Source organism: Triturus cristatus, chromosome 2_2 (assembly GCF_964204655.1).
Source record: "Triturus cristatus chromosome 2_2, aTriCri1.1, whole genome shotgun sequence".
NCBI classification, from domain to species: domain Eukaryota; kingdom Metazoa; phylum Chordata; class Amphibia; order Caudata; family Salamandridae; genus Triturus; species Triturus cristatus.
Window position 1 is genome coordinate 860796333 of NC_140582.1, and position 26557 is coordinate 860822889.

The 26557-nt window shown below is 46.5% G+C and overlaps 1 protein-coding gene across 17 annotated transcripts in view; it reads right to left on the reverse strand.

Annotated features, from left to right (window-relative positions):
• Positions 1 to 26557, reverse strand: part of KLHL5 (kelch like family member 5) — a 592018-nt gene that overhangs the window by 429388 nt on the left and 136073 nt on the right. The window contains exon 1 of one of the 17 annotated variants that reach the window (XM_085642272.1): positions 19793 to 19887. The exons of the other annotated variants lie outside the window; for them this stretch is intronic. The gene's annotated coding sequence lies outside the window, so the exon portion shown is untranslated. Of the gene's footprint in view, positions 1 to 19792; positions 19888 to 26557 lie in introns of those variants that run through there. 17 annotated transcript variants of the gene reach the window in all.

Below are 26557 nucleotides of genomic sequence, written 5' to 3' on the forward strand. Positions count from 1 at the left end.
TCCGGTGCCTCTCCACGACCTCCGTCGGCGCCCTCACTCGACCTCTGGCGGCTCCGGGTACGACGTCTGCTTTCTGTCAGCGCCGCTTCTCTACCTCCGGCCCCAGGTCTCCAGGCTTCTCGACGTCAGGACTCCAGGAGGACACTGCTGAACAGGTCAGGAACTTGCTGTTCTTCTTCTTTAAGGCCTGTTTCAAATGTTCAGTCCTTTAAGATGGTTCTTCTGGTCTTGGTCCCACACAGGGCTCTAGGCTGGGCTTGGTCAGTAGAGACTAGCATCAAGGGTGGGTTTCTGGACCCCACTCCAAGCACTGGTTTCCACCTCTGCTGCCTTACTCCGACCTCCTTCTATCTCTGTCCTCTCTCTTCTTCAGTCAGTTGCCAACTGCCACTCTGAGATGGCCTCCCAACATTCTAAACTGCCTCCCACTGTCACAGGGTTCTAGAATGTTCCAGGAGGTTCTGGTGATGTCACAGGTGACAATGGGTGGCCACCATTTTGTGTCTCAGGCCCTCAGACAGAAGTTCCAGGGGTAGGGAAAATGGCTCCCTGACCCTGCATCAACACTAAAAAGTCTGGTGGTTCCCAAAAAGGAAAAATTATAATAGGGTTTGAGGCAAAAGTGGGACAAAATAAATAATGATGAGGAGGGACCACCCAAAGGGCTGAGAGGTCTAACAGTCCCAATGGGAAGTTATATTTATAGGATATTATACATTAATTTCCATGCTTTCCCATGGGCAAGATAGCCTTTCAATAGTGAACAAGCATTGGCATAGCCAATAGGTCTCGCCTTTGGGACCTTATAAGGGGTTAGTCATGCAGCACATTATCCTGGGTGCTCTGCCACTCTACAGAAATAGCGATCAGAGTCACGGTGTGGGATGGCTGATAGAGCAAAGGAAATGCAGACAACGGGAGGGGGCGGGAGTATGGCGAACATGGCGGGCAGGGGGCGTGAGCAGAGTGAACACGCCGGGAAGGGGGACAGGAGCAAAGTAAAACAGGAAATTAGGTCTTTCATCTGGATCTTTCGCATATATTATATTTTAAACTGCATACATAAGGTGCTCCGACGCCCACTGGGGCCTTGTTCGTGCTTATATACATTTTCGAAAAATTAAATAAATCTGTATTTTCAAGGTATTAACAATGAGTTGAGTCTTATCACACACAGATGTTAACAGGGACTTTGAGAACTATGTGTAGGTTAATCAAAGTGTGTTGCTCAGAAAAACAAGGCTGTCACCTACACACGCCAGATCTCTGAAACAGAGTGAACTACTTACGCCTGACACCAGACACATATGTGGACTGGGCGTGCTACTCCAACTTGCCGAGGGAGAGCCTGAAATCTCTGGACTGAGTAGCTACATACAACTGATACGAAAGAGCTTGACATTTTTCAGTTGGGTGAAAACACCTGACTTCGAACACTTTAGAATCTCAACACTGTGACCCCGTTTTGTGTGGCCCGGAATAATCCTGTTTCCAGGTTTTCGTAATTTCTGTTACTGGGCCCACCTAAATTAACGTACCTGAGCATTCAGAGGACATACCTAGGTTTGTGGCCTAGAAGAGCTACTCTAAACTCAGATGGGTGAACATGAGATCAATGGACTGGGTGACCCGCTAGCACAAGAGGCTCCATTTTGAAATCTGTACACGGAGAAAGATGCAGCTGTCCTCGTCGCCTGCAGGGAGACCTAGAAGGGACCTCATCCTGGCGTTGCTCCCTCCCAAGACAGGATTGCGGTTTTGTTCCTGAAGGGCCACCATGGTTGGTGGGTGGGCTCACGCTCCCCTCAATATTCCATCACGCTGTCTGGAGGGAACTCTTGAGGATAAAGGGGGTCTTTTAAGGGTCAGCATAGGGGACGGGCCTTTTCGTGGTTCGGCAGTCAGCGCACTCCTGGCACGGTACTGAGATTTCCGAATGGGTGAAATACTGCAGGTATGGCTCATGTTGAGATCTCATGACTGGGTGCGCTACTTACACTGAAGGTGGGAGGCTCTAGGATCGCCCGAGATACTCACAAGGGACAGTCTGTATCTCAATTCTTATTGCATTTGTAACAATAGTAAGCAAACAACGATCAAAAATCAATTATCTGCACAAAAATATAAAATGCGAAGGATACAACGTGAAATAGAAGCAGGAATAACACACAAAAAACAAGAAAACAGCGATGGGGATAACAATACAAGTACCGCATTTACCTACAAAGATAAGTTTGGAAAGATCAAAATTTTGACAGCCTTGATGTCTCTGCAAGATTGAACAATCCGTCAACGCCCCCCCCCCCTCCACTTTCTCACAAGGAGGGGGAATAACCCGCAGAACAGGAGAAAGGTCACGAGGGGGCAGTGAACGGGCCTAACTCCGGCAAAACCAGTCTAGTGTAAGAGAGGAAGAGGTTGATGACGTGCGCAGATAACCAGAAACTGGAGTGGACGGGATAATAGCGAGACGGGGAGGAGGGGTGAGAGTGGTGAGAAAAACTGAAAAGACGAGGCAGGGAGATAGAAACGATCATTAAGAGAGGAGATGAAAGTAAAGGAGGATGGAAAGGGTTTGCACGCGAATGGAGGGGCTGGGGAATAGGAGGAGGGTAAAAGGGAAGAGAAAAAGAATGGAGGGAGTAGATATTAAAGATAAACACGGAGAGGGGATATTAAGGACACAGATCGGTCAAAGGTGGCTGGCGAAGGAGGGTGTCCAAGAAAGGCTGGAAGGGGAGGGGAACCCACGCGTGAATGGAGTGGGAGGGGGAAAGAAACTAGGTGGAAAAGAAGACTGAAACAAGCGCAGACAAGCGTGGTTGCGAAAGTGACCGCGCTGGGTTAATTACTAACCTGATCCTGGAATGCAGCTGGCACACTGCTCGCCGCTGTTCGCTCCGCTCGCTCCCGAGGCCCATAGGCCATGGGAGTGAACGTTTACAGAAAAGGCCGGACATACTCCCGCCTTTGGCCATTCGCCTGTTTTCATTTATGAAAGCCACATGCAATGGCCAATAAAATGTGTTGGTGTGAACAAAATCACACGGAGAAGTCTGTAGGAAGTTGGGAGTGCTTACAAGAAGCCTCCCCATAGAGCAGCGCATGCGAGCTGTGCTAGGCTCGACCTAAAAACGAAATTGGCAGTATTTCACTATCAGGACATGCCACACACACCAGGGCATGCCCTACCTTTCACATACACTTCACGCTGCCCACAGAGGAACCTTTGGCCTACCTTAGGGGTGACTTACATGTAAGAAAATGGTAGGTTAGGGCCTGGCAAGTGGGTGCACTTGCCAAGTTGACATGGCAGTACAAGACTACACACAGACACTGCAGTGGCAGGTCTGAGTTACCTTTGAAGGGCTGCTTGTATGGGTAGCACAAACCAGTGCTGCAAGCCCACTAGCAGCATTTGATTTACATGCCCTGGGGCACTCACAGTGCACTGTACTAGGGACTGGCTAGTAAATCAAATGACCAATCATGGAATCACCAATCCATAACAACAATTTACAACAGGAGCACTTGCACTTAAACACTGAACAACAGTGAGAAAGTGCGCAGACACACTAAACCAGCAAAAACAGAGTCAAAACCGGGAGGTCAGAAAGCAAAAAGATGCCAAGTCCAGCAATGCAGGAGCCTTTACAACCCATGTCTTTACAAAGCAGGAGAGGTGAGTAGCTAGTGTTAAGGTCGGTGTTTAAGGGGTCAGGGGTGGATAGATGTAAAGGGATGTACAGGTTGTTTAGGGTTCAGAGGTGGACAGAAATAAAGGTAGGTAAGAGTGTAAGCATTCAGGGGTGGAAAGAGGTAAATGGGGTATGGATATTTATAGTTTACAGTTGGGTAGTGGTAAAGGTTTTTTAAGGTTTAGGGGTGAGTAGAAGTAAAGGGAGATATCAGTTTTTTAGGGTTCAAGGAAGGGAAGAGGAAAAGGCAAGTAAGGAGTTTTTAGAGTTCAGGCTTGGGTAGAGGTCAAAAGTAAAAAAAGACACAAATATACTCTTTGAAAAGACAAATGTTTAAGTGACGTTTTAGTTAGGTGAAAATGACAGTTTAAACACACTGATTTAAACTAACAAAATCACTGAAATTCACCAGTTTTAGTTATCTCAAGTAACTATAATTCATGGCCTAAATTAACTAGAACTTGCAACCAAGGAAAGCACACTCATCTCATCAATGACTTCCTTTCTGATGCTGCAATCACATAATCAATGATGTCATAGAACATTGTCAAGAGCAACGTCATTTTGGAGGTAACTAGCAATGCATTGGGATGGCGTGAGTTATAGTTACTGTAACAAATTGGGTTACTTGTTGGGGGGGGGGAGGGGAATGATCCCTTTATTCAAGCAGCAACCACAATCCTTGTGATGCACAAGCAAACCCCAAATTAACCTGTGCTCAACCCCCTTGTAGCTTGGCACAGAGCAGTAAGGTTTAACTTAAAGGAAATGTGTAAAGTATTTATGCAGCACTTCAAACAATAAAGTGAAAACACAACACAAGAAAAATCCCACCTCAAGTTAGAAAATAGAGTACATTTTAATAAATAAATCAAGACTTTAGAGAAAATAGTGCCAAAAAGGCCAAAGAGCATCTGGGGATACCTGATCCTGCTAGCCTGGGACAAAAAGTCACAAGTTCAAGCTGACCGCGATGGAGTGCAGGCCAGCTACAGGGATCCAACTAGGCTCACTGAACAAGAATGCCTTAAATCCTGGTTGTGAAGAGTTGCAGAGTCCTGCGCCAATAATTTGTTGTGCAGCTAAGGTTATGCGTTGGTTCCGAGGAGCTGTGAGACTGCGGTGCGAGATCCTGCGTTGTTGTCGAGGATCCCTCCAACGAGGGTTTGCGATGCGAAGTCTTGTATTACGGATGAGTTGCACAGCAGCGGTTCTGATGGGGCTGCGGTGTGAAGTCCTTGCGTCTCGAAAGTCCATGCAGCAGAGGTAATGCATTGGTTCTGCTCGAGGGTGCGCAGTGCAGCAGAAGAGATGCATCGGTTTTGCTGGATCCACAAATGGGCTGGCAGAGCATCTTCAGTCCCACTTCCAAGGGTCCAGGACTGGGGTGGTATCACTTGGCAGGGTAGGAGTCAAGACAGCAGAGTCCAGGTTCTGGGTTCAAGGCTGTTTGAGCCTTCTGTCCCTGATGGTCTAGTCAGGAAGCCAGCCAACTAGCCCTTGGAGCCCGTCTGGGGTCCTGGGTTCAACAGATACAGGTCCAGTCCTTCTCACTCTGGCCAGAAGGTAGCGGGCAACAGGTCAGCACAGCAGGGGAGCAGTAAGTCAGAGCAGCAGTCCAGCAGAGTGGCAGTCCTTTCAGCAGCACAGCAGTCTTTCTTCCTGGCAGAGCTCACAGATGCAGAAATGTACTGACGAGTTGGGGTCTGAGGTCCAATATTGATATTTGGTGCCCACTATGAAGTGTAGGAAGCTTCTAGAGGTGTCAGGCATCCTCTTCCTCACTGTCCTGGCCCCAGCTTGTCTGGTGTCACAATAGACTAGTGACAATACATTTGTGAGAGTGCTCGGGCAGTGCATTTGTGATGTACAAGTGTGGTAGGGGACAGTTACTCTCCCTAGTTAACTCAGAGTGGCTCATCCAGCCAACACCCATCTTCCCTTTGTCTCACTGTCTGGGAGCAAAAAATAAAAAACAACTGCTACCTACACCGCTCATGTGACTTAAATTGTTAGGACAAGAAAATGTAACCTTTCTAAAAGTAGAGCGAAAACAAGTACTGCCCTGTCAACCATAAATTCATACCACTTAACAAAAATACCTCGTATTTACTCTGGGAATATAAAACCAACAATTCAATAAGCATTCATGTTACTCTTATTTTCCCTACGTCTCCTAGGAGGCTTAATGAGGTTAATCTGCCTTAAGATGAAAATGAAAAAAATTCACTCAATTCCCTGGCAAAGAATCTTTTCAAACGCAATGTCCTGAAAAATGGAGCAATTATAATCTAGTTTTTACAAAGTCTGGGCGTGTTGTTGGCACAAATGGTAAGCCTTTTTTTTTAACAAATTCAATTCGCATGGGTCCAGTACTCTTGATGACAAATGATAGATCAGTTCTGGTACCCCATCTGTAGGTCTGTGTGGTAATTTCTCCAGGTCCTTGATTGGGTCTCTGCCATCTTCGTCCTCTGCTCCTGCCTAGGCATCGTCCTTGGCCTCTGAGCAGAGGCAGGGGCAGACTCAGTACCAGGGGCAAAGTAGACGGTAGTTCATTATAACACTTCCTCATACTCCGATTGTACAAGTTATTCTGAGCCTACAACTTCAAATTCAACAAGGCACAGTTTTTTTTAGGGGGAGGCTAAGGACGAGTAAAAAAAAAAAAACAAGTTGTTGAGAAAGAAAAAAAAATGTGAACTTGGGACATAGCTAGGTATACCACACAATTGGTTGCTATGCAAGCTGACAAGCGCATTCTTACGATAGCATAGTAAGGAGTCTCGTTTTGCACTGACAGAGGAAAGTGAAATCTCCACATATGCCTCCATTGTGTCTGTCCCTCACCTCTGTAGTACACTGGATGGCTGCTGACAATACCCCTCATCCCCCCCATCAGGCACTTTTGCCCCTTCCCCACTCCCACTCAAGTGCTTCCTCCCTATGCACGCTTGTTTGATCACAACAGGTACTCCCTCTTGGTTTCCACAACGGTGTCTGCCCTGCCACAGTCTGCCTCGGGTTCTCCCCTTCCCCTCTTCTCCTAGGGGTGCAGACTGGGTGCTGTATTCGGGATAGGAGAAAGGTATAAAACAAATCATTGGCAAAGCCAATAAGTCTCACCTATGCAAGAGCTATTGGCTTCGTCAATGTGTGTTATCAATGTTGTACACCAGTGTGGCTGCTGTTCAGCATGACTAAACGTTTGTGGTGTAGAGGGGAATGGCATGGAGTAGAGTGGTATAGAGTGATGCATAGTGGACTGGCGTAGAGAATAGTGTTGTAGTATGGCACAGAGTGTTGTAGAGTGGAGTGTTTCAGATTAGGGTGGAGTGTTGTGGAGCAGAGTTGACTGAAGTGAATTGGTGTAGAGTAGAGTGGTGCAGAGTGGTGTGATGTAAAGTGGAGCAGGGTGGCATAGAGTGAAGTGCCGCAAAGTGGAGTGGCGTAGATTGGAGTGTTGTAGACTGTTGTGGAGTGTCATAGAATGGAGTGGAATGTTTTAGAGTAGAGTGTCGTGGAGTGGCGTAGAGTGGGGTAGAGTGGAGTGGGGTAGAGTGGAGTGGGGTAGAGTGGAGTGGGGTAGAGTGGAGTGGCGTAGAGTGGCGTAGAGTGGCGTAGAGTGGCGTAGAGTGGCGTAGAGTGGCGTAGAGTGGCGTAGAGTGGCGTGGAGTGGCGTGGAGTGGCGTAGAGTGGCGTAGAGTGGCGTAGAGTGGCGTAGAGTGGAGTGGCGTAGAGTGGCGTAGAGTGGAGTGGCGTAGAGTGGAGTGGCGTAGAGTGGAGTGGCGTAGAGTGGAGTGGCGTAGAGTGGAGTGGCGTGGAGTGGCGTAGAGTGGAGTGGCGTAGAGTGGAGTGGCGTAGAGTGGAGTGGCGTAGAGTGGAGTGGCGTAGAGTGGAGTGGCGTAGAGTGGAGTGGAGTGGCGTAGAGTGGAGTGGAGTGGCGTAGAGTGGAGTGGCGTAGAGTGGAGTGGGGTGGCGTAGAGTGGCGTAGAGTGGCGTGGCGTAGAGTGGCGTGGCGTAGAGTGGCGTGGCGTAGAGTGGAGTGGCATAGAGTGGAGTGGCATAGAGTGGAGTGGCATAGAGTGGAGTGGCATAGAGTGGAGTGGCATAGAGTGGAGTGGCGTGGAGTGGCATAGAGTGGAGTGGCGTAGAGTGGAGTGGCGTAGAGTGGAGTGGCGTAGAGTGGAGTGGCGTAGAGTGGAGTGGCGTAGAGTGGAGTGGCGTAGAGTGGAGTGGCGTAGAGTGGAGTGGCGTAGAGTGGAGTGGCGTAGAGTGGCGTGGCGTAGAGTGGCGTGGCGTAGAGTGGCGTGGCGTAGAGTGGCGTGGCGTAGAGTGGCGTGGCGTAGAGTGGCGTGGCGTAGAGTGGCGTGGCGTAGAGTGGCGTGGCGTAGAGTGGCGTGGCGTAGAGTGGCGTGGCGTAGAGTGGCGTGGTGTAGAGTGGCATGGAGTGGCGTGGAGTGGCGTGGCGTGGAGTGGTGTGGCGTGGCGGTGCGCATAGTGGAGTGGTGTAGAGTGGCCTGGAGTAGAGTAGAATGGCGCATAGTGGAGTGGTGTAGATTGGCTTAGAGTGAAGTGGCGTGGAGTGGCATAGTGTCGTGGAGTGGAGTATCATGGAGTGGAATGACATTGAGTAGAGTGGTGTGGAATGCCACAGAGTGGAGTGGCAAAGAGTGGAGTGGCGCAAAATGTAGTAGAGTAAAGTAAAGTGGAGTGAAGTGGATTGTAGAGGAGTGTCGTCGTGTGGAGTGGCGTGTAGTAGAGTGGAATGGCGTAGCTTGGACTGACAGAGTGGACAGACAGAGACAGAGTGGATTGGCATAGAGTGGAGTGGAGGAGAATGGAGTGTCGTAGTGTGGAGTTGTGCAGAATGGAGTACGCATGGTCTGGAAACACACTGCCATTACAGACAACACATTTTAAATTGAAATGAGCATTAGATTTGAACAGACATACAGTTTTACCGATACAACTATAAAGTGCACAAACAATTGTGTGTGAAAATGGCATCACCAAGAGTATTAATTTGTTTTTATCATATCAAAATATGGTTCAACCAAACTTCAGAATTATAAAAAAAAGAGCTTCATTTGTGCTTTCACATTTCTGATATATTCTTAAATATTTGCACTTCATTTACAGACATTAAAATTTTGTTGTGTGCTATAAATAAAACATCCTGGAGGCATTTATCCCAAATGAGTACCCAGCAGGATTGTCACATAAACCTTTAACTTTTAAGTCCTAGAAAGAAATCTTAACACCAGTTTCCCTCAGAAGACAGAGCCTGACATTTGACTTCTGTTGTTGAATTCACAGCAAATGTGACAAGATGGGAAAAAAATGTAAAGGCCTGTTTACAGAAAGCGAGCACTCATGAAAGAATACAAGAAGCAACGGTAAACAGGCAATACTACATGGGAGGGGCAAAGACATGCAGGACAGCCTAAAACAAATAAAACCAGCAAATAGAAAGCAAGCAAATGTGAGTTACAAACCATAAAGTCAATTATAAGCAGTGTGTTGAATGCATTCCCAGGGAAGCTTTCAGAATGTTCTCAAGATGTCTTTGCAAACAAGACAGCAGGTTCGACCTAAAAAAAAGTTTCTGCACTCTGTTTATGAGAGTGCATGTGTGCCAGTCTGTGAGTGAGTACATTTCTGTATTTATATTTGTGCACAAGTATTAGTGTCTGTGTGTGAGCATGTGTATGCACATGTGTGTTTAGATATGTGCGCGGAACTGCAGATCTGCGAGTTTGTGTATGCTCATGACTCTATATGGGTGGATGAGTAGAGCATGTTTGGTCCACTACCGCCAACTATGAAATTCTTGACCTAGCAAATATGATCATTATTGCAACATCTTGGCCATAGCATGACGCGGACACTCCATGGCAATATAAAAGTAGTGGCACAATTGTGGTAATCCCTGGCAAGTTGTTGACTTTGCTACAAGGGTGGTAATCCCTGGCTACATGCTGGTCCTGACACAATGATGGAAAATCCTGACAAAATGCTGGCAGAATAGCAGTAATTTCTGGCAACGCGTTGACCCTAGCACAATGGAGGTAATTCCTGGTAAAATGCTGACCTAGGAACAATGGTGGCAATCCCTGGCAAAATGTTTACCCTGGGACAATTGTGGTAATTCCTGGTCAAATGCAGGCCCTGACAATAGCAGCAACCCCTAGCGGGCTCTGGAACAACTGTGATAATTCACGATAAAAGGCTGTCCCTGCCACAATGATGGTAATCCCTGGTGTATTGTGTGCAGCCATGGTATTACGGTGCCAGAGAACAAACACATATCATTATGAATCCATTAAAATTCAGGCAAGGTCAGAGACAAAAAGAACCAGAGCAAATGAACATAAGTTACAGATAGGTTAGTGTTCATGTTTAGCTAACCTCTTCATGACTAGGACAAATGCCTTTGCCATTACTGAGATTTGGGGAGAGGGCTGGACAAGTTGAAAACTATTGCTTAAATATAAAGGTGTTGGCTTACACCAGACCAACAAAAAAGTGAGAATATGAAAGAAAATCTGTCTTCATATGCAAAAAAGGATACATAAAAGTTATGTAATATTGTTAGACTAGATTTTGAAAAGGTGTGTCACAAGTTTGGTATTAATCTTTAAGGACGCATTAGAATGAGATGCAGCGGATCTGTAAGACGAATGAGTGGAAGATGAATTGGTATCTAGAAAAGAATATCTGTAGTTGGATAAAGGAGTAGGATTTAAAGGAAGTAGTAAAGGTGAACTGCAAGTAGGAGAAGTGAGAATGTTACTGAGTTTAGAGAAGGTGTGTTGAAAGATAAAGCAGTTTGTAAGAAGGAGGTAGAGTGTGGGGTGGGCAATGATTGTGATGGGAGTTAGGTTAATGGAGGCCGACTTGCCGTGCACTGAAGGAGGTGACTGGGCAGGAAACAAAGGAACCGGAAGCTAGGCAGTGACATCACCACTCAAGAGGACACAGGGTGTAAGTACCCATGGGAGTTATCCAGTTGGCTAGAACATCTGTAAAGCTGAAAAAGTATGTGTCAACAGAATTTAATAGTTGTGTCTGGGGTGCAGGCATTCGTGTTCACGAGTGTAGGGCCTCAAATTATAAATTTTTGTATGCACCCTAATAGAGCGTGGACTCCCTGGAGTCATTGTCCTAGCCCATTTTGAACGTTCCAAGGCCACAGCCCTTACTATGCTCTGAAAGCACCCTGCTGACATGGTGCAAGCTACAATGTAGAGGGATGTGTGAAACTGTATATTTTCTCATGATATTTTGAGAAATTTAATGGAAATTCCACAAAAATAGGCTGACATACTATTGGTGCGAAATGTGGGTTTCTCGTATATCAAGTGACGGTTATCCTAAACCTCTTCTAGGCGTACGGAACCTGACAAAGAAACTGGCTCCCCATCTCAGTCAGATCCTTGAGCTTCGAGAACGTAATGCAGACCTTAATTCCTACCTGGAGAACAGGTCCCACAGGTCCAACATCCGAATTAAGGGGGTCCCACTGCAAGTGGATGCATGCAAACTGGAAGACTACGTGCAAATGTTGTTCCACCATACTGTCCCAGACTTAGCTGTCAAAGAGATAATCCTGGACCGCATACACCGGGCTAGTTGTCCATTCGTGGCTCCCGGGATCCCACAAGATATCTTAACATGCCTGCACAGCTGTTGACAAAAGCAACTGATCATGAATGCAGTGCGTGAACTCAACTATGCCACTTTTGAAGGGACAAAAATCTGTCTCTATCAGGATCTTTCATTCATCATGTTGCAGCAGCGCAGGGCCTTAAAGCCGGCAACCTCCCTCATGTGGGAAAAAGGGATTCGCTACAAATGGGGACATCTGTTTCATCGCACCTTTGCTTGGAGAGGAGAAACACATGTGGTTGGCACAATCCATGAAGCGGCAACGATCCTGGGTCTTGACCTGGAAGGATTGGACCTACAGCAGCCTATACCCTCGGCATGCCAGTCCAGGCCCCTGAGCCATAAAAAGATGAACAAGCCATCGGCGAAGAAGAGCCTCAAAGAACGGTTCGCCCTGCTACATCAACTCATACAAAGGTAGACATTGCCGGACCCAGTGGTGGAGTGAGGGACAGTCAGTGATCTACCTCTTCAGTAGACACTCAATAGACAATGTATCCTGTTCAGTGACTGCTCTGCCACCTTGATCCGACCTGCAGATGGCGCTCTCACTTGGTTTTGGGGGCATGCGACCCGGACTCTGATGACTTTGCCCTCGAGGCGTGAGGGATGCTCTTTCTCTTTTAGGTAGGACTCCCATGTATCCATGCCTCCTTTGGTATTTCTTGAGAACGATCGCCAGCGACATGGACCCTAAGTTATGTTATGTTAAAAAGTTTTGTAAAGCGCTCGTACACCAAAACGGTTTCTTGGTGCTAAGGGAGGAGAAACGGTAGGAGAGGGAGAACCAGAGATTATGAGTATGCTTGTGTAAATAGAAGCGTTTTTAGCGATGTTCTGAACTTAGAGAGAGAATTTTCAAGACGGAAGAGGGAGGGTAAAGAATTCCAGAACTGAGGAGCCAGAAAGGAAAAACTAAGGCCACCAAATTTTTTTCGTTTGAAGGGGGGAGTGACAAGAAAATTGGAGTGAGAGGACCGAAGGGCACGAGAGGGGATATAGCGGGAGATCAAGGAGGAAATAAAGACAGGGCCAGAGCCTGCTAAGGCCTTAAAGGTAATGCAGCCAACTTTGAAAATACAGCGCTGAGCTACTGGGAGCCAATGAAGGGTCTTCAGTAGAGGGCTGACATGTTGGAATCTAGGCTGGTGAAAAATGAGTCTGGCTGCTTGGTTTTGCACCAGTTGTAAGCGAGAGAGCTGATAGGCTGGAATACCGGCGTACAATGAATTGACATAGTCAATTCGAGAGATGACTATAGCCAAGAGTGCCAGGGTGAGAGCTTCGGTAGTTAAAAATCTCATGATCTCAAGAACTGCTTTAGACACTGTCCGTTGTCCCCCGTCCTGGGAAACGCACGCTGCTATTTCGGACTCTCATTGCCTTGAGTGTGTTTTGTATTTAATAAAAAATAAAACTGTTTTTTTTTTTATTGCTCTCGGCCTATGGCCACGGCCTGGTTCATTTGACTGTGTGGCGTTGCATTGCAGGCCCTCGGGCTCTGTAGCCGCCGGCCTTGGTGGTTGTAGGCCCTTGTATGTATTTTATTGTATAATAAAGGTTTCTTTAAAAAAAAAAAAAAAAATCTCAAGATCTTTCGAATTCTTCTAAGATGGAAAAAAGAAGATGAGACTACAGCATTAATCTGAGCTTTCATAGTCAGATCTTTGCTGATTATAACTCCGAGGCTTTTCACAGAGTCAGAAGGGCAGGGAGGGTTACCCAACGTAGAGGGCCAAAAACCATTGTTCCAAGGATTGGAGGTACCGCCAGTCAAAACCAGCTCAGTTTTGTCTGGGTTGAGTTTAAGTTGACTGGCGTTCATCCAGTTACTAATAAAGTGTAGACTATCCTGGAACCTAGAGACAGACGTAGCGGAAGAGTCGATTTTAAACACTAGTTGGAGGTCATCCGCGTAGTTGAAAGTGGCCACCTCAAAGTAATGAAGAGAACGGATCAGTGGAAGCATATATGAATTAAAAAGAAGAGGAGAAAGAGAGGAGCCCTGGGGTACACTGCAAGTCAAGCTGACCCTCTAAGCAGAGAAAGTATCAAGACGGACAGCCTGAGAGCGGTTTTCCAGAAAGGATGAAATCCATTGTAAAGCTGTTCCATGAATGCCAGCATCCCTGACACGGTCGATCAAAAGATTGTGATCGACCGTGTCGAATGCAGCAGAAAGGTCCAGAAGGATGAGGGCCTGAGAGAGATTGTTATCAGCACCCTTTCTTAGCTCATTCATGACCGCAAGCAGAACTAGCTCAGTAGAATGGGCTGGTCTGAAGCCAGCCTGTTGGGGGTCAAGAAAAGATGAAGATTCAATGAAAGAGCTAAGGCAACTGGTAACATGGGCTTCTAAGATCTTACTAAGATACGGGAGAAGGGAGATGGGACGGTAATTGGCAAGAATGGAGGGGTCAGCGTTGGGTTTTTTCAGAATAGGGACAACGACAGCAGTTTTAAAAGAGTCTGGAACTAAGCCCAGTTTCAGAGAATTGTTTAGGAGAGGTAGAGGAGGGTCGGGGCATATGGAGAATGCCTCTTGGAGAATATAGGAAGGACATGGGTCAGTAGGGGAGCCAGAGCCAACCTTCTTAAGAAGTGCAAAAAATTCTTCCTTCGAGATCAGAGGAATTTGGGTAAATACTTGCACATTTTGAGGCAAAGTCATCGAGGTCACTGGGGTAGTAGATGGAGAAATGCTGCTTTTAATGGTGATGATTTTTTGTAGGAAAGAGTCATTCAAGGCGTCACAGAGTGGTTGAGTAGGGAGGGGTTTGATTGTAACTATCAGGTAAGGACAGTTCGTCCACAATGGCGAATATGTTCTTGGCTTTAGAGGCAGCGTTAGTAATTTTCAGGGAGAAATAAGTGATTTTAGCTTGAATGATAGATTTTTTGTAGTCATTTAGAAGCCTGGAGTATGTGCCTTTCTTATCCAGAGAGTAGTCACGCCTCCAATTACGTTCCGCCTGTCTGAGCGCCAACTTCTTTAGTTTTAATTCGTTGGAGAACCAACGTTGGGCGTCATGAGGGCGCCTAAGTGTAGATAATTTGAGAGGTGCAACAATGTTGCTGGCGGAGTCAAGCCAGCATTTAATAGCGGCCGTCTGTTTATAGAGACAGTCCGTTTCAGCAGGGATAGAGGCAGAGAGTATGGAGTGGAACTCATCCTTATTCGCCCGGTTCCAGTTCCGTGCCCAAGATTTACCCAGAGTCGGGGTTTTAGGGGGAGAGGAGTCATCCATAGAGAAATGAATAAGGTGGTGATCAGACCAAGAACAAGGGGATATAGAGGGAGAAGAAATAGTCAGATTGGCGGTCCATATCTGATCCAGTATGTGACCCTTGATATGGGCAGCAGTGTGGACATGTTGGATACAATTGAGCCCGGTGAGGAGATTAGTGAATTCTCGTGAACTCAAACTTTCTTTAGGGTCCGAAGGCCAATAGTTAAAATCACCCAAAATGATGGTTTTCGCATTATTAATAACTAATTGGGAGAGAAGCTCACCAATCAGTTTAGGAAAAGAGGGCATAGCTTGGGGGGGGTCTATAAAAGAGGGCACACACAAAAGGAAAAAGAGGAGACTCGAATTTTAAAATAAGACTCTCAACAGAGGGTATACTAGTAAGGGTAAGAGCAGTAAATCTGAGCTGGTGATGAAGTAAATAGTACCCCGTAGGGATAGCGGCCAGAATGTCGGGTAGGGAGTCATCCGTAAGCCAGGTTTCAGAGAGGAGAAGTATATCGGGGCGATGGGAATCGAGAAAATGAAATATCTCTAGCTGGTGTTTGGGTAGCGAGCGAGTATTCAAGTAAAAAAAGTCCAAACACGTTTTGAGGGAAGACGTGGTAGGAATAAAAATTTTAGTGAGGCTGGCCGAACGGCCTTTCCTGAGCAAATGTGAGGGAGGCTCAAGTGTCTCGTCGCAGGGAGATAGGATGCCGTTGGAACATAAGCTGTATAAAGTACAGGGATCAAAAGACCAATTTGCTCGATAGCTACATAATGCCAGTGTAGAGTAAGAGATGATTTGGGCAGAGTGTCGTGCCCCTAGCCCCGGGCGGCCGCGGACGGGCGCAGACAGGCTTGCCTTAGGCGCGCCTTCGGCATGCGACCCGGACTCTGATGACTTTGCCCTTCGGCGCGCCCGCGCCAGCCTGATAGAAATAGTATCCCCGTAGCAGTCTGATTGGAGGAATGGCCGCCTCACTGATTGGTGAGGCAGTGCGCGTGGTCAGAGCGCGTCCACTACTCCCCGGGTCAAGCGCTATCCTGGAATACTAATGCAGCGAGATAGAGTAAGTGCACTATGCCAGCAGTAAAAGCAGAGAATTACAACAGTAATTAAAACCAGGATTAAACAATTTGCAGGTTCGCAGCCCTACCGCGTCTCTCCCGGTTCAAACCTCAGGAGGAAGCGTCCGCTGCGCGCTCGCGCCAGCCTGATAGAAATAGTATCCCCGTAGCAGCCTGATTGGAGGAGTGGCCGCCTCACTGATTGGTGATTCAAGTGAGGCAGTGCGCGTATACGATATATTGCTCTTCACCTGTTGGTGCTGTTTTCATCCATGTTTTATTCCCCCCCTTCGTCTCCTTGGATACACACAGTATACACAGCTACCCTGTGTGCCATCACACCATGCTCCACTACACTACATACACGAGTTCCTGGGGGCAACGCATCTGGGACAGACCACCATGGCCAATTTTACTTCCCAAATGAATGGTTAGGGTACTCAGCCTCAATGTCAGGGGCCAGAATGCCCCAGCCAAACAGCTAGCATTGCTATCTCAATTAAAAACTTCCCAATGTGGGATGCACATCTTCCGAAGGGATTGCTGTCGATTGAAGTCAAAATGGTTGGATCTGTAATACTTCTCCTCAGGCCCGCGGAAGAAGGCAGGGGTTGCGATTCTCCTGGCTACACACTTTAAGGGACAGGTTTCTCAGGTAAACTCAGAGATTGCAGGCCGCATGCTAACTTTGCCCTTTTCTCTCCACCAACATCACTTTACAGTGGAGGGCCTGCATGCTACCAATGACAATCAAGAATCGTATCCGTAAGGCACTTGGGAATGTTCTAACTTCTCCCGATACTAATGTCTTGATCGTTGGGGATTTTAACTCAGTACCCATCAGTTCTCTTAGATTACTCAATACAAAGGGTGGTCCAGACTGGCAGATGCACTTAACACGGGCCTCCGGTGGCTCGAAGAGGCGGCTCTAGTGGATGTGTGGAGGTCCTTGAATCATACCACGAGGGCTTTCTCCTTTATTTCTGTAGCACCCCAATCTTATTCTAGAATGGATTGTTTTTCAGCTACAACCTCTTTCTTACCTGTAGTGAATCAAACAGATATCGGAGTGGCGGCTCTCTCGGACCATGCTACAATCACGATTACCTTACACATGCCTATAAGCTGGCCAAAATCACGACTATGGCACCTTAAACCTGAACTTTTAGCTTACAAGCCCACAGTTAACAAAATCAAGGGGGTGATCCAGAGATATGTTGACATACACAACACCCCAATACACCAGTGGCACTACTATGGGACGTACTTAAGGCGGTGGTTAGAGGGGCATGCATAGCAGTGGTGGCACAGCTTGATAAGGATCGCAAGAATAAGCTCTCTGCACTAGAGGCTCAGGTAATGGCACTGGAGGAGTCTCATAGGCAGACAGGCTCGCTCAGGGTGCGTAGGCAGCTCACAATAGCTAGGAAGCAACTTAAGTTACTCGATATGGATGTGGCGGAACACGCTTTGCTCCGCACTAAACAGAAATATTACACGGAGGGTAACAAAGCGGGCTGACTCCTTGCTCATCGCTTACAAGTGCAGACACACCGCCAGAGGATCTCTGAAATCACTGACTCCTCCAAACACGCGGTGCGACATGATGAGAGTTATGCACTGGCTAATCAGTTTTCCTGGAAGACATTGCATCATACTTAGCGCAGACACCTCTAACAAAACTCCCAAAGAGGGAGTCTTCCCTCTTAGATGAGGATATCACCACTCAGGAGGTGCTGGGAGCTATAGGAAGACTTAAACTTGATAAGGAAACTGGTCAGGATGGGTTCACAGCCACCTTTTATAAACAATTTGTTGCACAACTGGCCCCAGTGCTGACCAGGTGTACAACTCCTAGCAGCAGGGGCTCCCTCACGGACATTATGAAACCAGCCATTATAATAGTCTTGCCTAAACAAGGGAAAGATCCTCATTTCTGCACTTCATTCCATCCCATCTCTTTATTGAATGAAGATGCGAAGATTTTTTACTGGCATCCTAGCCACCCGACTAGGACAGTATATGCCTGGACTAATAGATCTGGGCCAGGCCGACTTAATACCGGAACGCAGCTGCAGTGATAACGCCAAGTGCCTGATTCACCTTATTGCTAGGGCTACCTGTTTGCGTGCCCCCTCTCTACTTCTATCGATCGACGCTGAGAAAGCTTTTGATCGGGTACACTGGCTCTTCTTATAATCCGTGCTGGAAGCTATAGGTCTGGGACTTAATTCCGCAAATGGACATGATCTAGCTACTCTGAACCTGTGGCATCTGGGAGAGTTAATGGGTTACTATCCCGCCCCTTCCCTATCTCTAGAGGGACACTAAAAGGGCGCCCCCATCGCCGCTCCTATTTGCACTGTACACGGTGCCCTTGGCAAAGCGACTGCGACGACATCCCCTTGTTGAGGGAGTCTATATGGAAGGCCAAAGCCACAAGGTGGCATTGTACACAGATGAAGTGCTTCTAGCAATTACTAAGTCCCGTGAATCATTGCCCCCGCTTTTGGAAGAGCTTGATCGGTTTGGTAAAGCCTACGGATTCAGAGGGAATCCATGCAAATCCAGGCCCGTAACGTAAATATTCCACATGCAGAGCAAATCCAAATAGTGGCTTTTATCCCTAATCTTGGGCGTCACAGGGAATTCCATACTTTGGGATCCAGCTTTTCTCCACACCAGATAAGACCGTGACAAATAATTATAAATCCCTATTAATGACGGCTCGCTCTATGGTTCAATCTTGGCATGGGGTCCCATCTCATGGATTGGCCGGATAGCATCTATCAAAATGTCTCCGTTTCCCAAGTTCTTGTATCTCATACAAACGTTGCCACTTCAACCTTCACACCACATCTTGCAAAAGCAGCAACGTCTCAGAGGGCTTCATTTAGAAAGGTAATGGAATGGCAGCGCCCGACCACACAAACATTGGTGCTTTTTATACCAGGCTGTGACAGGTATACATATTTGGAAAATACTGTGGCTTCCGCTGAGACACTAACCGCCAGGGGTGTATATTTCTCCAGTGGTACGGGCGACAATTGGGTTGTGGGATAAACTTAGTGTGTCGAAGCAGCTCCTAACCCCCATCTACCCACTCAAGCCCATTATAGGAAATGGGAATTTCCCCCCTGCATTGCAGGACACACCTTTCTCCTGCAGGCAGGAAGCTAATTGCAAATGTATTGGAGATCTCTTTGACGTCCAGGGCTTACTAGATTTCTCACAACTGCAGAAGGATTTTGGGTTGCCTGATGACAAAATACTGGCATTACATCGCAATTCGCCATTGGGTGACTCATCCACTGGTGCGCTCCCATGCGAGCAGACCACTTACCCCTTTTGAGTGATGGCTCCTTTCTCGGAAGGATGACCGACGTCTACTTTCTGACATTTAAGCCTTCCTAAACATTGTTTCTTGTGTGTTGGCCTCTACTGCACGAGAACAGTGGGAAATGGAATGTGAGCGTAGGTTTTCTGATAAAGAATGGTTTGATATTTTGCAACGAACCCGCACGTCCGCCCGCAGTGTCTCTGGTAGAGAAACCCTTATGATCACCCATTATTGGTATTACACACCCTCACACATTGCAAAGTGGAAAAGGGGATACGACAATCACTGCTGGCGTCAGTGCAACACTTCAGGAACTCTGTCTCATTTATTGTGGCATTGCCCTAAACTACACTGATACTGGGCAGATGTTGTTCCGGACACTGACCAGATGTTTAACACTGACATACCCCGTTTTCTCAGTTATATTCTCTTAGGCCTCCCCAATATGCTGACACACCACTTGAGATCAAAGAGGGGAAGAGTCATTACTTTGGCAATTTTCGTTGCCAAACAAGTCTTATTATCCAACTGGGGCACAGACACCAAATACCTACCCTCAATGACTGGTTAAAAAAAACTTTAGGACTTTCTCAGTATTTTAGAAGCTAACCTCCATTGTGACATTTTTATCCAGCACCTTTGGGGAACTTTCCTGCCCAATGTACCTAAGGGAACTCCATCTTACCATAGATAAGTCGGATACAGGGTAATCCTCCTAAATGGAGTGGCAGCTGAAAATGACATTTTGATATTAGTGTGCACGCGCATCCAGTTCTTACCTTTCATTGCCCTCCTCCCTATTACGCTATCCTTACTTCCCCTCTTCTTCTGCAGACCATCTACTATTATCTCCCATTTATACATTCCTAATAATTTGTTTCCTCGCCGGCTGGTGGATGTAGGTAGGCGAGTGCTTCTGCTACCTGTTTATTTAAAAAAAAAAAAATCAATATAAAAGTCGAATTAAAGCTAAAAGTTATATTTTGAAATAACTAGCAGTAACATTGCTGATCTTTACATCCACATGCTAAAACAATCTGTTTACACTTTGCTTGACAGCAAAGCCTGCCCTCATGTAATCACAAAGAGAGCATTCAAAACCATAACAAAGAGTAGGGCTTAGGCACCACCCCTATGCGGATTGTCCTCTCTACAAACATTTGATTGGGCAGAAGTTGTGTCATTAAGAGGTTGTATTGCATTACACCAAAATAGAAAAGGTCACATACACTGTGATGTAGGTATATGTAGGTATATGAACTGTTCTAGTTGACATATATTTATGATTTTTTAGTTCATATGTTTAAATAGGCACCAATGGGCCTTCAGTGAGGCACAGGGGTGAAAATATGCGTCATGCCACATGAACCAGCAGCAGAAGGGTCATTATCATACGGCTTGCAGTCTTTCTTCCATGTCCACGAGTAAAAATGTGTCACTTTACAAAAGGACATGGAAATGGCTGGCTTTGCATATCTAGCTCTGTAGTCTCAGGCATGGTGTTCCAAGGCAGCACCAGTAGCACTTCTACCTGTACTCCTATCTGCAGTAGGCACCTCTCCCCAGCAACAGGTGCAAGTTAGCTCCATCTTCACTCATCTCCTGTCAGGGCATGTGGGAAGCATATGTGCAGAGCATGCTACACCCCAGAACAGACATGCACCAGTTGAGTTTCACATGACCCTTCTCCCAGGGCAAGCAGCGAAGCTTGTGGGGAGCCAGGTTTGGTCCCCAACTTGCCACAGTTGCTTCTTTAGGACCTGCCCGACAGTTCTTTCCAGGGGTCATGACGGCAGTAGTTCCAGTGACTGCAAGTCAGCCAGAAGACCGGACTCATGAGCTGTACCTTGCGCACAGGAGGAGGCTACAGATGCAATTAGCTCATTATGGGCATCCCCATCATCAAACAACTTCTGTAACACCACATCTCAGCCATGCGCCTCTTCAAGGAACCTGTCTCGCAGGTATGTGTGGGGTGCAAAACTCTCCAACATCAGTGCAGGAGAGGGACAGTGCACAGTAAGGTCTTAGACCACTAACCTGTCCCGCATGCAGCTGGCAAGCTGACTTGCTGAGCAAATACTCATCTGTGGTACCTCGGACGACCTCCTGTCACACCACGTCCTGTAAGTTACCAAGTGCACCAGACTACCTCCTCACAGTTCGTTTAGACTGGCCAATGCCGGACACACAACATGTACTCAGATCTTCTCTAGCCTACTGCTGTATGCACCACAAATTCCAGCAGATCTGTCACCCATCTCCCCTGCAGCAGCGGCAGCTGCAGGTAAGAGGAGTGAGGCGGTGGGGATTTCGAGAGACGGCCACAAGGGGAAATTAAATAAATTATTTCCCTCATGGTCGTCTCTCGAAATGCCCCCCAGCCCCCCCCCCCCCCCCCCCCCGCTCTTACCTGCAACAGCCGCGGCTGCTCCCCTGCACCCACGTCCCTACAGATACACAGTTCCCTTAAAGACCTCTAAAATCTTTTTCTATGAAATTATTTTCTTTCATTGTTGTTCAAATTGAATACATTGCTCTGTAAAACTGTATAAATAAATAAAATGTAATTCTGTAAAAACGTGCTGGTTAGTACGGTCATATTTACGTTACCTAACCTCTGCATCACATTCTGTTTTCTGTAACAGTCTAGGCACATCACACACTTCTGTATACAGCACCTCATGTTTGAAAAGCTCTAACGGTAACAAGCTTTAGTAAAGGCAATAGGTCTGGCTTACATTTCAAGTTAAAAGCCTTTGACAATGCTTGTTCCTTAAGATATATATCCCAAGAGCTCAAAGTAATGTTGAAGTGGACCTATGGTGTATGGTTTTAGCTTAATGTAGAACACGTTTAGTGTTTGTTTTTCTATGGCCCTACATTACCACTGTGCATTACTTTTCATTGGGTGTATCACATTGTATTGGATATACATATTTTTATAGAGTTTTCCATATCGCTGGTGAGACCTAACGTTCTAACCTAGCATGTTTATCTTGACAATAACCACACGATTTAGGCAAACATTAATCTGCAGTATTTTCTGCGCATCACAATACCTGTTTTGGCTTCCACGTAACCAAAACCCTGTACCAAGAATGGCATCTACATTTTATTGGCTCCTCACAAGATGGCTAGCATTGTATTGCCTTGTTCAATAAAATGATGATTGATAAATATGGTATATTGTGGTTTAATAATGATTATATTAGAGCACTATGCAGATTATAAAAGTGTCGAAAAGCACTGAAGGAAGATACATCTACTAATGTTGGGAGGTCTACTAAAGACCATGGTTGGCAGATGGTGACTACAGGCCCTCTGCGCCAACATTCCAATGTTTCTGTAGTGCCTGTGATGCCTTGTACATGCTCTGTACGAACAGGCAGCTCTCTATTAACACAACAGAATCGCTTCAGAAAGCAACAGGTTCCATTGCAGGACCCAGTGTATCCACGGGATACCCCACCAAGAGCATGGTACTGCCCTCTTGAGCCTCAGATCCCAACCGGTGTAAACGTCAGATTAAAACTCCAAGTGATACAGTAATATTCCATGAAGCATTATACTCATGGCAGAGCAGGCACACGTAGAATATAGGGAAAAGAACTAAGATTCAACACGCAGCCCTCCTTTGGGAACACTTCAAGCAAGTGACCAGATTCTGGACAAAGTGAGCTTGCACAAACAAGTTGCCAGGTCCTAGTCCTCGGACCCTCCCCCTCTGCGTGGGACAACTCCTGGTGGCCCTCGGCACCTCCCTATCCCCCACGGACCACGCCCGGAACCCCAGCATTATACTTGACTCCTCCCTCACCATGACTCAACAGATCAACGCCGTCACCTCCACCTGTTTCAACACCCTCGGCATTCTCCGCGAGACCTTCAAATGGATCCCCCCTGAATCCAGAAAGACCGTCACCCACGCACTCATAACTAGCAGACTGGACTACCGAAACGCCCTCTAAGCTGCAATCACCAAATCTCTGTGACGAAAACTCCAGACCATCCAGAACACTGCGGCCAGACTCGTTCTCGACATCCCATGGCATGAGCACATCACCCATCATCTGCGAGACCTCCACTGGCTCCCAATCGAAAAGAGAGTAGCCTTCAAACTACTCACCCACGCCTACAAATCCCTCCACAACATCGGACCCAAATACCTCAAAGAAAGAGCCTCATACCCAAAAGGAACCCCCACTCCGCCGACTTCGCCCTGGCAGAAACGTCGCACATTCGCAGAATCATAACGGGTGGAAGAGCCTTCTAATACACCGCAGCCAAAGTCTGGAACGAGCTCCCAGTCAGCTTCAGACACTCCCCTACTCTGTACACCTTCGAGCCAGAACACCAGGCTCTTCGACTGATCCGGAGTTGCAACACCCCCCCCCCCCCCCCCAGCACCTTGGGAACCTCACAGGAGAGTGGCGCGCTTTAACCCCCCCCCCCCCCCCCCCCCCCCCGATTGATTGATTGACAATGCTCTGAAGCGAACGCGAAAGAGCCTAAAGCAAGCTAAAAGACTAGACTGTACAGGGATACACAGAATTATATTAAGAAGACCTGTTTGTGCCAAGTAAACTTGTACGTGAGACCTTAACACACTCTCTTATTCCTTTGGAAAACAATAAACAGGTGGCACATGTAGCCTCATGCTCAAGGTGGGGTAGGGACACTTAGAACACAGAAAAAGCAAGGTGCAATCGTTTTGCTTTGTTTCTCCCGTTATCTTGGAACGTTCAGCTCTCTGTGGATAGGATTTTCTGACAGGAGTAGAGTATAGCCAGTTACTAAATACCCGCTCCCAGATGTAACAGATGACAGTGGGCTAGAACGCCACAGAACTGTAGATAGGTATTGTAGACAGGGGAATAGTCTTTCCTCCATTTCCCTTAGTACCATGACATAATGCTTAGCTATGGCATAATGCCCTGCTATAACGTTTTATGTGTACTGGGTCGTACGGAATAAACACTGTTTTCAAGTGACAAACCACACAAAAAGAGAGAAAGTTGTGGTGTCACTTGCAACCCTAGACAGCTTATGTGTACTCAAAGGCGCCTCGTTCACAACATTAAAGACTACCCATTTAAGCTTTTCAATCTTCTATTCACCCAACCAACCACACATGCATGCATGCACTGGCCTGGCCTGTAACCACCCGGACAACAGTTAAAAACACTGCTAGAATGCGTTAGTGGTAGAGAGGCGATATACACCTTAAAATAGCTATACTGTTTACCATTGTTCCCGCACCAGAAGCCTGTCAAAATGTCTGTGTGAAGTAATATAATGCCATGAGAACTGCCTACTGTTTGCCAGGGTAGTGCCGTCATGCCCAAGGTACTTTCAATACTTGAGGAGTGTCTTATTATATTGGAGTACTGCCCAGGTGTCCTAGGGTGCTGCTAAAATGATGCTCAGTGTGCACTCTTGCAAGCAATGCAGCTTACATAGGCACCATTACTGCTCAAGATACTGCGCATCATGAGGCAGCTTCACTTGACTCTTCAACAAGCTGGCTTCTTCCAGCTTTACTCTCAGCCTCCTTACGCCACAGCGCTGTGGGCTTTCGTCCAATACAGACCTGGACAACCAGCGGTTTTCATGGACTACTGTCTGACTCCTAACAACATAGCAGTCACTGCAGCAACTGCACTTTCTAGGTGTAGCACGAGCACATCATGCACAGGACTCTGCAGCACTGTTTGCTGGAGCTCCAGGCTGCTGGCATCATGGCACTGGTAGGATAGGAAGGCTGGTGCGGTTTTTATGTTTTTTCTGGAGTCGGTTACATCTTTTCTCATTCCTCCTGAATCTTCTTTCTTCTCCAAGTATCACCTCATCACCACTGTCGCGGACGTCAAGAACCTTTGGACTCTGTGCAGCAGAGGGGGAGTCGGAATTCGTTACAGTTTGAAGAAAGAAAAAAGCTGCAGGGAACGGGATGGGAAGCCTCCAAAAGGACACTCAGAATTTCAAGGTAATAGATACAAATGTGTAAAAAGACCTCTCAAAGGATGCTACAGAAGAAGAAATCCGAATGACGGTAATATTCTGTGGGTGAAAGACAAAAATAAGCAAAAACGCATTAAAAAAAAGGTGATATGGGAGGAGCCAAGAAGAGATTACAGAATTAAGAAGGCTTTCTATAATAGAGTTTTTATTTTTTTCCGGAAAGGAACAACACTTTCCTGGCACCTCGAGCTATCAGGGTGCGAGTTCCACATGAAGGAAGCTACACCAAAAAGGCATTAGTCACAACAGAATGGCACTTAAATCTTGAGTGTAGCAGAAGAACCTTTTTGGCTATAAAGTTGATCAACACTGGATATTTTTAGAGTGGAGTGGAGGTAATTTGGGTTTGAAGTTTGAGTGGTTTGAAAGTGAGGCACTCTAGTTTTAACTAAATTCTAACCTGTGGGATAAACCCTAAAGTTCTCTCAGAACAGCGGTCTCATATTAAGACAAGTTTTTTTACATCCTGATGCACATGTGGTCGCTGGAAAAATGTTTGTGGGTACTAGGGTGTTTTAGAGGCTCTAATCAGAAGAGCACTGTTATAGTCAATTAAAAAATATATAATGGCTTAAATGAATGCATGCAAATGTATTTGATTTAGGCAGGGTTTCAGACTTTTTCCAAAGAGGAGGCACTCTTGCCGATTTGTTTGTGTGTTAGATGAGTGGTTTCATGGAAAGGTTTGAGCCTATCCAGTAGCAAAGGAATTTTGCTTCTTGGGCAAGGCAAGGAGAAAAACATTTCATTATAGTTCATTTAGCCATTTTCTATCGAACTTCCGATGTTGCTCTCTGGCAACGAGGAAGAATCCAGTATTCTAGTGTGTTTAACTTGAGGACGTTTTTGGACATCAATTTGTTTTTATCGTATCAGAGGCAGTACTTGAGATGAAAGATTTCCATAAAGGCAGTGATTTTCATGCGGTTAGGTGAGGGACATCTGCATATTGTTGGGTAGACTATCTGGTTCTTTCATATTGACTCTCAGCATTTCCATGTATAAACTGTCAGAGGCAGAATAGATGCCTGCAGGAGGATATCAATGTGCCTCTGATGATCAACTGCGTCAAAGACCACTTAGAGGAAAAAAAGGATGGTATAATATATAGTATAAAGTATATGGCATATAATAAAAGAATACTGAATGGTATAATGGACAACTAAATATATGATCAACACTTTCCATATCCGATGTAGAATTTGTGACCAACACAGAGTCATCCATTTGCTAAAACCCAATCAAATTTGTTATGAAAAAAATATATATGATCACCCTCGGCTCAAACAGCCACTCAAAGAATAATTCCACTTGACATCAAGGGGAATTTGGCAGACATAGAGATGGTCACCACAGCCTTTTATAGAATAATGAGAAGACTCTAATAATATGCTGTCTTTGAGGTTGGGCTGGTGGTCAGGAATGCTCAACTCACGGAGAGAGACAGTAGGCTGGGGACCCGCACTCAAGCCTATTTACGGACAAAAAGAGGCACAAGAACCTCAAGGGCCATGGGAGAT